The following is a 12,841-nucleotide window of genomic DNA, read 5'->3' on the forward strand; positions in this document are numbered from 1 at the left end:
TGTAAGATTCTGTCTTATCCACGTTTCCAGGGGAGTCTAGGATCCTTAGAATAACACAGCTGTATTTACGTGGGCACAATTCCTCTGTTTAGGCAGAAGTCATTCCTTCCAATTTCATCTGAGGATACTAAGCAGATTGGACTCCACTGGAGAACTTTCTGGAAATGACCAGTTATCATCTTCCAGACTGGAAGCTGACTTCCCTTTGAGTGTTTTTTTTTTTTTTTTTTTTTTTTTAACAAAAACAGGAGTTGAGTCAAGAAATACAGCTGAGACTCATAAACCTCATTGGACAAACTGCAAGTCTGACCTCAAACTCCTTGCTGGCTCTGTGGATGCTTTGTCATGGCCAGCTGGAATGTCCCCATGGCTTGCAAGCACATACTATCTTCTCATAGACCAGAATTTTAGTCCAGCCTGGCTGGTTATGTGGTGGGGGGTAAGAAAGAGCTAATGGTACCCAACTTTGATGAATCCTCATAAATCATTTCCTCTTTTGGCAGATAATGAGTGTCAGAAGAAGTGTTAAATGACAAATTCATCATTATGAAAGATATTGATTAACATTATATCAACACGATGTCAATAAGAACAGTATTCTCACTGTACTAAAAAAGAAAAAAGAAACTAAATAAAAAGGAAACATCAATGTATACTAGCTAGAGAGAAAACTTGCTTCAAAATGTTATAGTAAACTTAGATGTATTGTTAAGGTTTTGAAAATATGGTTAAATAGGACGCTTAGAGCAACTGGTCCCTTTACCATGACGTCTGTGGGAATAAGCTTTATGCTTATGAAAAGGTATTTTATGGAGCATTCAGTGAAGCTTCCTTCTGAAGCCAAGTTGTTGCTGTAATATGTGGCAGGGGAGGATGAATGGGAGTGAAGGTAGTAACAGAAAAAGAACCCCCCAAGGGGAGCAATTTTGAAAGGCACAAAACTGAATTAAAGTGTCACTTAAAAGGCCTGTCAGCTCTGTCCACGGGTGGCAGGGCAATCTAGTTGGATTGAATAACTTTGGAGTCAGAACTCAGCTATGAATGGTGTTCTTCACTGTCCTCTCTTCTTTTCTCAGTTGCCTTCTTTTCAGGATAAATCCTAGATTACCTCCTTTCTACAGATCACACAGCCAATATGAGGGTGAAAGATACAGCGTCAACACCCTCAGAATAAAAGGATTTCATTAATTAACGTAACAAGATCGTTGCCATCTTGGGAATATATAAACTAGGAAAAACTGCAGCACTATTTGTGTGTTTTACTTTTTCATTTTCCAATGTTTAAACTTCAAGCAACCAATCATCTAACTAGCCCCTCACATCCTGGGAGGTAGAAAAGGAAAGGCTAGTTATTACTCTGCAGGGTAATAGCTGGCATTGTTGAAGTGCTCACTGTATTCTGGGCATAAGCTCATATCTTTACAGATTTGTCCTACCTATTCTTTCCAAAACCAAGGAGAGATTTTTCTGTCATTACCCATAATTTATAAATGAGAAAGCTGAGGCTTAGGGGAATTAAGTGATGCTCCAAGATTAAGAGAGAGTAAGGAAAGGACTTCAGTCCAGGTCTGTAAACCTGAAATCCTGTTTTTCACTCTTACATGGTATTGTTAATTTCTCTAACAGGCAAAACTGACAATACTCTCACGTGAGGGGAAAATAAGATTCTAAAACCCTAAGTGAATTCACACTCAGGAAGGAAAATCATAAAATTAAGTTCACCTACTTTCCCAAGTTGGAAATTTGAACAGAGAGGATAGTATTGAGATTTGCATTAGCAGAGCTTGGAAATCAGGAAGAAAAAACCCAGCTCAGCTAGCAGACAAACCACAGAGGAGTTTAATGCCACTCGTGGGGAACCTGGAGTATACAGGAGAACTGGAGTGTCCCTCCTACTCATTTAATTACCATTTCAGTTCTCTTACGGTGGTTCCAACTCATCATGATTTTATAGTCCTCCTCTGAATTGTTTATATACGCTCCTACACACCAGAGTGGGCTTCTTATATTAGAATATATTGGTGAGCCACTAATTACCGTCAGTTTACTGCTGGTGAGCAAGGCAAGCCTCACATTAGCTGGATGGTTATAGGGGTGGTATGGTTTTAAAAGCCTGAAAAATCTAATCAATGGCTCTCCTTGCTCATAAGATTAAGACTTGACACCAAAGCATTCAAGAACATGCACGACTGGTTCCATTTTATGATTCCAGCCCCAACTCTTGTGACTTCCCTTTATTCTTCATATTAAATCTCTGGGCAGTTACCCCCACATATATCTCATACTGTTTGATACCTTCATGCTTTTGATTATGGCATCTTCCTATCCAACAAATAAAATGTAACACTATATAGTGAGTGCCTACATGCAGCATGGGCTACTTGAAGGCTGCTTTTCAGGGAGGTATTCCCAAAATGTCAAAAGGCACAGATGGGTACTCTTTGCTCTCTACTCATATAGCACCTTGTTAAATACTGTTATACAACTTAATTCACTTTATTTTAATTTTGTTTTGCATATTAACTCTTAAACTGGGCTATGAGCATCCTCAAAATTCCCCATGAATATTTCTATTATCCCAGAAAGTTCCCTCTGGACCCTTTCTTGCCACCATTCCTCCCATTTCTACACCACCCACCAGGCAACCAGTGTTTGGATTGCAATGGCCATATAATAATTTTTCATACAAATAGAATCTCACTGCTTTGTGTCTAGCTTCTTCCATTGAACATATCATTTTTGAGATTAATTCAAGATATTGCATGTGTCAATAATTTATTCTCTTTTAGTTTCAACTGGCATTCCATCATATGAATATTCATATATCAGTTAACTTTTGCTACATAACAAACCACCCCAAAATTTAGGGTTTGAAACAGCAACTATTCATTTTTTGCTCATTGTTCTGTGGGTTGGCAATTTGGGCTGAGTTCAGATGGACAGTCCTTTTGCTAGACTTGGTTGAGTTCACTCATGCATCTGTGGTTGACTGTCAATCATCTAGGTAGCTCTTTCCTTGGAGTTGGCTGATTGTTAGTTGAGATGATGAGAACAAATGGACCACATATTTGTGGTCTCACATATTTAATCATCCATCAGGGAAATCTGGCTTGTTCAAGTTGATATGGCAGATTCTCAGAGCAGTTAATAGTAGGCTGAACTTTCCAAATTTCTGTTTGTATTATTTTTGCTATCATCCCAATGTCAAAATGAATGGATTGTCATTGCAGAAAAAAATCTCCCATGTTACCACAATTTACTTATCTATTTATCTGTTGAAGGAAATTAGTGTTGCCTCCAGGTTTGGGGGGTACTATGCCCTAAATATTTTCTAAAGATCTCTTTGTGAACATATATTTTCTTTCACCTTAAAGGGATACCCATTAGTGAAATTGCTGGGTCATTTCAGGGTAAGGACCTTGGCTGGACAGAAGAGGTCTGGACTTTTGGAAATAATTAGCAGAGAGAATTAACAGTAGATTCTTCAAGAATATAGATTACTGTTATCCAAATTTTATCTTTATTTTAAATTTTTGGTATGTTTGTACAATGTGATCATCTTCTCAACATCTCATTATGCCCTAAACCTCAGTAAAATTTTGCTCTGCGTTCTTACATTAGCAGTACTTTGGGGAACTAAAGGAATCAAGGTGACAATGTACAAAGAAGAGATGTAAAGAGATGACTGAGAATTCAATTGAAAGAGTGGAACTAGGAGTGTCAAGAAAGGCCCTAAGATTCCCCCCGGGATATTGCAGAATGCACTGTGTCTGGGATGGGAGTTTGGACTACTTTTTAATCCCAGAGAACAAGTTTATCCCAGCAGATGGAAGGCTCTCATTGGCAAACGAACAAGCATAATGCCTAGCACTTAGTAAACTCTCCAGGATTGACTAGGTTCTGTTCCCATCTAGTTCCAATCTTGCATCTTGGGCTAACTCACATAATTATACTTTAAGATTTTCTGATTAAATAGCAATAGGAAGATATGTTTCATACAGTTTACAGGTCAACGTGAAGACAAATGAAGTCATAACTATGAATGTACTTTGAGCTCCTAGGAGAATATCCTATGATTTAATCATTCACATCATCTCATCAGACTTAGACTCTATTCAACCATTCTCCCCAAGAAGGAAGGAGGTCTTTTTATTTATTTTTTTCTTGTCCCCAGATGTATTGTTTCAAGTGGTTTCTGTTTCTTTCCCCTCTTTTGTTGAACTTAAAGGATGCAGAAGTTGAAAACTGTCAGCTAATTTAGATTTGTGGAAATATCTTCTAAAATTGAAGTATAAGCATAAGGATTAGAATTGTTTCTCTTACTTCCCCAAATTTTAAAAGGACTTTGAAAGATATCTACTTATTCTTTATTAGTAAATGTCATTCATATTTCTGAGCTCAAGTATTACTATATTTACATCAAACTAATTCTATCTGGATTACTAGTTTTTATTTTCTCCCTCTAAATATTATATCATTAAAACTTTCTCATTATACACTTGTCAAAAATTATCAAAGAGAGTACAACATTGATGACTCCATTAAAGAAACAAGAGGGGAAAAGAAAACAAAAGAGAAAAAAATAGGATTTGGTAAGTTTGTAAAGATAAAAAAAAAAGAGAGACTGCTGAGAATGGCCCCCATGCAACAATTTAAAAAAAAAAATCATTATTTAAAAATTGTGATCCAGATGCTGTAAGAATCAAGTTTTTGTTTCTTTAATTCAGCATATTCACATTTACATTGACTTGTAGCTCTTTCCCTCTAATCTGGGGAAAATGTTTTTCATTCCATCATATTATTTATTATATTTGAAAATACATAAAGGAGCGTGTTCTTCACGGCCACAGCCTCAGCTCAGAGGGAGAGAGAGCCGTCTGCTTTTTCTTACCTTTAAAGATGCTACCATTATCAGTTGTTCTCGCAGAAAAGTGAGGCTTGATGACAGTCTGTCTTCTCAATTTACCTTAATGACTTCAACATTGTTGAAACCTCATTACTGAATGTCGTGGCTGCACGTGTGTATATACGTGCATATGAGTATGAATGTGGGTCTTAAGAGAGCAAAAAATACTGAGTAAGAGATGACATTCTGTTGATTTTCATGGTCTTTATGAAGGTTGACTGAGTTCTAAAATTAAGCCCCGTCTGCTTCTGCAGATCAATTTGCTAAAATTAAGACAATTTAAGAGGTACATTTTCTACCCCTAACTTCCCTCATCCAATTCAAAAGTGCCCATCTAGAATTTGTTGGTGACTAAGTATGATGCCTTCTAAAACCCCTTCTTTAGATAGCTGATTCCAATTGTTTGCAACTTCACTAGCCCCATGGGATACCATCCTCAATTTTCACAGCTTCCTGAAAAAGAAGGCAGACCTTGCTGCTCCTCATCTCTGATGAACATCTTCAATCTGAGAGTATTAATAAATAACAAAATTAACATCTTTCAATCTCCTCACAATCTTTATGAGGTAGGCATAATTATTACATCTTCTTTGTGTTCGGGTTATAGAGAAATTAAATGACTTCCTTGCAGTCACTTGGTATCAAGGCGTAGAGCTGAGATTCAAACCCAAGCTAGCTGGCCCCAAAATACCCACTCTTAACAGCTACTCTGTGCTGCCATTCCAACCTAGGACACAAAAGACTGCGTTCTCCAGGCACTGCGGCTTTGTAGAATACTCACTTCATGAATGAAATCTGTCCTTTGAAATGTGGCCGGTTAAGAAAGGAAGCATAAATAAGTACCCACAAGCATGACATTCTCTCTGGGCTTCAGCATTATTTATTAAAAACCTGAATTATTTCTTATATTTAAATGCTTAGGCAATTAAAAAAATCGGACCGCATGGCAATATATTTCCTGATTACATTTTATTTTGCTGCGGTAAAAATTTCAGGCTCAAATCAACTATTTCTATTTATTAGTCACAATCAACAAATCAAACATACACCGAAACCTCTAACTTAAGTTGCATATCTACATGTAAGAGGAAACAAACTGTGGTGAAGATGAAATATAGACACCTAGCAGTAGAAAGAAAGGAAACTTTCAATTTTCCTGAAGGCAAAGTCACTGAAAAAAAAAGGCACAAAAATACATGAAAATTGTCAATATAGAGTTCCTGTAATTTGACGTACTCCGCCTATTGTTGGAGAAAGTTAATGTAAATACGAATATGCTGAATTAAAGAAACAAAAACTTGATTCTTAGAGCACCTGGATCACAATTTTTAAATAATTAATTTTTAAAATTGCTACATGGGGGCCATTCTCAGTATCAGTGCTGGGGAACACAAGGCAATCATAGGACTAAAACACACGGCCACAGACTCAAAAGCTTACACTACTTGGGAGGCAAGGGAAACACACAGATATACAGACACACATACATCACATACTACTTGAATCAGGCGGAACAAAGGACTGGAGGGATGGTGCACTTTTTCACTACCTCTCTGTGGCTATGGTTCCTTTTCCCACCGTAAAGGGGTGTATGGAGTGATTGGAGGATGGATGAAAAAGAGAGCTGAAAAAATCTACTTCCTGTTCTCAGCTCTTCTAGCCTCGAATTTCTGCTCTTTTTCAAATGCAATAACGTCAGTCTCAAGCATGGTGTGTTCAGTAGAAACCGAGTGTAGTGTGCAATAAACCCCAGGGTTTCTCTGGCATTACCAGAGAAAATCCAACACTATACTATTGGGTAGAGATATGAAGTCCGAAGTTATGCAGATGCACCTGTGGAGGGTTAATGAACAACCAAGGCAAGCTAGGTTCAGTCATCTCTCACAGGGTGGAATGACTGTGAGCAGAGATCCCTGCACACCGTCTCAGGACGGAAATTCCCCCAAACCAACTACAAACAGGCTCAGGCGGATGAGAGCTGATTTTCTTTTCTGCCAGAGATGTCAGCTTTAATCAAAAGGAGCCGGGTATTGAAGCTGGCACGGCAACCGGGGCACTTCCACGTCAGTTACTCAACCTTCCCAGGATGGACCACTTCAGATTTCTTTCTGGTCCTCCTGGCCCTGACTCTTTGGATATTCTCAGTATTTCAGCAGTTTGACCTTTTTAAGAGAACAGAAATGTTCAGGATAGTAAAAGAAAAAAAAATCTTTATTTCAATTAAACCAGTGTCAGGCTGCTCATTGCAATAACCTTGACTGATACAGCCTGATGCCTCCCAGTGTTATCTTAGGATGGCAGGGTCACTGCTCAAGATGAATGAAGGACTGGAGCTACGAGCATTTTCACACTTCAGGGATAATGTTCTCTTTATGGTCACATGGAATTATAACACATTTTTTCATGATAAATTGCAAAGTTTTACCTGTATAAAACTATCCTATTCAAAGAGATTTTGGCGGGGGTTGGGGGCCGGGTACTGGGAATGAAATGGGATTAAATGAACAAAAGTGATGCAATGTTTTCTGGGCGGTCAAAGTTTCCTAAATACTTTAGAACTTGAATATATTGTTTGGAGATGATCTCCATTTATAATGTAGGTTTTAAAACCTGTCCTCTATCAATTTCTTATTTAAACCGTTAATCCAATGGGTGAAAATAGGAATTCCCTTTGAGAAGATTAAAGGCTGTCTTTATACCAAGAACGCTGCAAAAGAAATTTTGGGGTGACTTGGCCCAATTAGTCTCCTGGAACACTGTCAGATACAGAACTGGCTTCTGAGTTCCATTTTTGTCTGTCTCAAAACTGTCGCATACCTGCTCTTGCCTTTACCGTTCAGTCCATCGAATACTTAATATTCCAAAACCCTGTAGTTGAAAGAGAGGAAGCATTTTCTCTTCATGGAAGTAAAAAAAAAATGTGCTTGAGTTACTTGTTTACAAAATACAGACTGAGCCCTTTCCACATGTTATGCCCTAGAGCAGTGGGAGTACTAAGAATTGAGAGATTGGGAAATTAACGTTTTCTCTCCTGTTCCTTTTAGAGTTGGTAAATTTGCTTTTTAAAAATAATCATCAGGTTCCTTGACAGAATCTCTAGAGCCTCATACTTGTCTTTCCAACTGCCTACCAGGCACCTCCCCTCGGGTGACCCAGTAGACATTACAAACTTCCCATGCCCCAGACTAAATTCCTCCTGCTCTTCTCCCTAATACCGGAGTGTAACCACAGCAGTTTTGTTTCAGGAGATGACATGCCATCCTTCCAGATGTTAAGCCCCAAAGCCAGTGGATTCCTCCTGAACTCTTCTGTCAGACCACAGGACCGATCTGTCAGGAAACACTGTAGGATCTGCCTCCAAAGGATCTCTAGATTCTGAACACTTTTAGCCCCTGTTGTCTCCCAGGTCCAAATTGCCATTTCTCTCACCTGGACTGCTGCAGTGGTCTCCTAATTCATCTCCCCACCTCTACCCATGATCTACTTGTAACACACAGCAGCCAGCATGACCATTATAGGATGTAAGTCAGATCATGTCACTTCTTTGATCAAAACCCTCCCTGCTCTCCAGTTTGTTCAGGGTAAAGAACAAAGTTATTACAATGGGGCCCAAATAGAACATAATCTGTCCCCTCGTTACCTCTCTGACCCGATCCTTTCCTCCTGTTCCCTTTGTTCACTCTTCTCTTGCCACCATGAGCTTTCTGGCTATCGCTTGAAGAAACAGGCCAATGGTAGCCTTTAAGCATTGCATGTTCTCTCTGTACCTCTTTCAAGTTTTGTACAAATGTCACCTTCTCAGTGTCACCTTCTTATCTTAGCTGCCTATTTTCAATTGCACTTCCTTGGCACTTTCAATACCTCTAACCCTGCTCTATTATTTTTCCATGGTGATTTCATCTGATGCATGAACAAGTCCTTTTTATTCTATTTCCAAATTTAATTGTGTGGTTGACCTGGGTTATTTTGGCACTAATGATCTAGATGGAAATTGTTGGGTCTGGTTCCTCTTGGGGAAACTGAATGTAAGCTATAATTGGTCCTAGAGTCCTACTTTGAGAAAATTCCACCAAATCTCTTCTGTGTTCAAACCTACCTCCATCCCTATCCTATCCATCCTGAAGGCCTATGATTCCCTAAAAGTGGAGCCTTCATCCTCTGGGCCATAACTGATCCTTCCACCATGGTTTAGATGCTGGATCCCCCTGCTTCCTTTTTTCTTCACCTACTTTTACCTCCACCTCTACCCTTAAATGTTCCCACTCCATTGTTTTTTCCCCTCTCAGGAAAAAGCCACTGAAAATTTAAAAAGCCTTCCATTGATCTATGTCTGCCTCTGTCTATCTCTCTTTCCCATTTGCAACCAGGTTTTTTAAGGATTATTTCATACTTGCTCTTTATGTCTTTCACCCCACAATCTAGAGAAATTGGGCTTCTATCTTCTCCTCTATTAAAACTCTTCTCACTAAGACTGAAATGGAGAAGGACCCTATGGGTACTTCCCAGGACAGACCTCACCCTCCATGTCCTCTGCCTGTCTCTTGTCTGTAGAAAAACTTTAGTCACAGAATAAATTTAATCAGAGAAATAATAAAACACAGAAACAAAGGGAAATAGTCAAGCAAAACAAAGTAATAACAGTTTAGTCATCAAGCAAAGGCAAGGACCTTTAGTTTCTCCTCAAGGGCCATACATAATATTCTGAGCCATATCCTTTGGCTAGTCTTAGAGATACTGAAACCCTCACAAGATGGAAGAAGTTAACTACACGATGACCAGACTGTAGCCATGACATAAGCTGCCACAGGGCTGAGAACTGTCCTCGAAGAAATGGGAACAAACTGATGCTAGAACTGAATATTAACTGTACTTTAAAAAATTAAGATGCCATTGTTCAGGCTGCCACATAACTAATTTCAAGATGATTTTTAGAGCTGTCTCTGCTGTCTTAGGTAGCCCCCTCCCTCTGCCTATACATCCCTGGAATGCCCCTTTAAAAGCTCTTGCCCACTGATCAGTAGAGGGGTGTTGGCCTTTGGACATGAGTTCACCCTCTCTCCCAGTTGCCAGCCTCTAGAATAAAGAAAACTTTCCTTTCCACCAACACTTGCCTCTTGACTATTGGCTTTCGTGTGGTGAGCAGCTGGACCTGAGTTTCGGTAACAAGATGATATCTGATGACTTTCAGGATGCTGAGACCATGGACGATATTTAGTATTTGTCATGGGCAAATGACGATTACTTGGCTTGGCTTCAGTTCCAACACCACTGAAAAATGCCTAGTGTCTTGAAATTCTCACATCCCTTCACCTTAGTGATGACAGTCACTTCTGGTTTTTCTCCCACCTTTTGATAAATTTCAGTCTTCTTTCCGAGTTCTTTTTCTATTAACAGAACATTAAGTAATTGTGATTCCAAAGTTGCCTCCTGGGCCTTCTTTTCTTCTCACTTCACATACTTCTGTATTCATTTTTACATTTTGTACTGTCTATGAACTTTGGATACAATTTTAATGAGAACAGTATTACACATAGAGAAGAAGGTGAAAATCTGATTGCTCTGGTTTGTGGTATGAAAGTCATATGAAGACACAAGTACAGAATAATCCATCAGAAACATGGCTGCAAATGGGAAGACTTCCAAACTCATATCTGCTGCCCGATCTCCCTCCAGTACTCCAGACTGTAGTGTGCAGCAGCCTATGGGCATCTTCCCTTGGGTGAGCTGGGGGTATCTCAAATGCATCTTGTTCAGTCTTGAGTCCTCTTTGCCTTCAACTCCTGCCCTCCTCTTGTACTCCCTGTCTCAGCAAATTGCACTGTTATCTATTCCATGGCACTCGCCTGAATTTCAAGCTTTACTGCTGACACCTGCAGCCTTACTTCCAGTTTACTAAGTCCTAAGTTTCTACTTACTCAGTATCTATAAGCTCTGTTCTCTTTTTTCCAAACACATTGCCACTGCTTCAGTCTGGGACTTTGCCATTTCTTGCAGAGTTTACTGCAATAAGTTGCCAATTCATTTTTCACAGTGCTGCCGGAGTGATCTTTCTGCAAATGCAATCTCATCATGTCAGTCTTCTTTCGAAAGAAGCGTTCATATTCTCTCAGGACTAAATTCAAACTCTTTCACTGGCACATATGGTATTTCAAGATTTGCCTCCTGCTTATCATACCAACTTGATTTCCTTTGCACTGTACGTTCTAGCCACACTGAGCAACTTGAGTTGTTCATAAATGCCATTCTCTCCTACAGCTCCCTCCACCTCTAACAGCCCTTGTCCCTGCTCTTCCTTCGGCCTGAAAGGGAACTCTTGTGTTCAACTTGAGAACTCCTCCTGTTTCTTCAACACTCAGCTTAGACATCAGCTCTTCAGTCTTTGTTTGGGGTCCTTACTTTATGAGAGAAAACCTTCTTTTTAAAATTTGGATTTAAATTTCATTAAGTTCATAATTAAGCTAGTTTCATTACACATAAACTAGAAAAATAGAAATTACTGATACTTCAGCCATATACTTACTCTGTCAACATACTCTTACCTATTTTATTTATTTATCTATTAACCTATCTATCCATTAAAATGTATCTATAATATACATATAAACCTATAATTTTGAAAAATGTTACATACCGTATTATATATGCTGCTGGGAGCCCACTTTTTCCTCTAAGCAAAAATGTCATGAAACTCTTTCAATGACAATAAATAGAACTCTTGATCATTTTTGGGGTAATGGTTATATTTTCTCCATTATATATATCAGTATAATTCACTCAATCCCCTATCATTTTCAGGTAGCTTCAATTTTTTTCCATTAAAGACAGCCTATTAAAACATACCTGTTGGTTAAATTATCTAATTATTTCTTTAGGACATATTTAGAATGGAATTGCTGGCATGGACACTTTAAAAATTTCACATCTTTTGCAAATTTTCATTTAATCCTTCTATAAACAATTTCAAACTGTATTTTAAACATAGCCTAAACTAGATAAATCATATCAGAATACTTTTTGAACTACTTTAAAGGTACAGGTTCTTCAAAATGTCTTATAGTAAAGAAGCTGTCTTAGACAACACCCATTTTTCTGTTGGTTCTGGATGCAATTAGACACAAGGGCTGCTGGACTGGCCAACATGCTCGTGGGACTTCAGGGAAGCCATGGAGGAGTGTGAGAAGTTTTAAAAACTGAAACTTGGACTAACCAGTGGTTGTTAAGTAATGGTGAGGAGGGCTATTCCTAGATTTCCTCTTGTTCTGTTTGTTTTTTCACAACGTAGTGGTTCTCCTGATGTGGCAAAAGGAAGAACTGTGGATAATTTATTTTTTTTTTTGGATATTATTTTAGTCAAGGAGGGACAAGGGTACACGTGGAAAGAAAGCCCCAATGAGGGCATCAGACAGAAAACAAGTGAGAATCATTGGCCTAATGAGAGAGTGCCACTCAGTCCTCTGGAGGTTTAATAGTCTTTTAAGTAGCCTCTGGTAGACTCAGATGATAGGAGATGAAATAATGAATCAGAGGGCAGTTAAGAAGCAAAGGCAGATTTTAGGCAGTAAAGAGAAAACGGGAAAAAATAAAAGAAAGAGAAGAAAGGAAATTAAATGTGTAAACTACACAATGAAATCTGGAAATGGATGACCTGCAGAGGCAGCTAAAATAAAAGACATTGTCATCCTTAAAAAAAATGGAAGCCAAATCCCTTAATACCTCACTCCAGGAGGTCCAATTCTGTGTGGAAATCCAGATGGGATTTTAAGGTGTTTATCAGCACATTGTCCGCAAATACACAGCTAGAATTTTGCTAAGAGATTAGTGAAGTTTTATTACCTCCTTTCTCAGAAAGACTGAAATTAGTTTGAGACTGTGAATGGAGACCAATAAGCGGCAAGTAGGACATTCCCAGGGGCCGGACTGTCTGGCAGGAGGGAA

At 38.8% G+C, this 12,841-nt stretch overlaps 1 protein-coding gene across 3 annotated transcripts in view; it reads right to left on the bottom strand.

Annotated features, from left to right (window-relative positions):
- Positions 1 to 12,841, bottom strand: part of NKAIN2 (sodium/potassium transporting ATPase interacting 2) — an 853,276-nt gene that overhangs the window by 37,044 nt on the left and 803,391 nt on the right. The window lies entirely within an intron of this gene.

This window comes from Camelus bactrianus, chromosome 8, assembly GCF_048773025.1.
Source record: "Camelus bactrianus isolate YW-2024 breed Bactrian camel chromosome 8, ASM4877302v1, whole genome shotgun sequence".
NCBI classification, from domain to species: Eukaryota; Metazoa; Chordata; class Mammalia; order Artiodactyla; family Camelidae; genus Camelus; species Camelus bactrianus.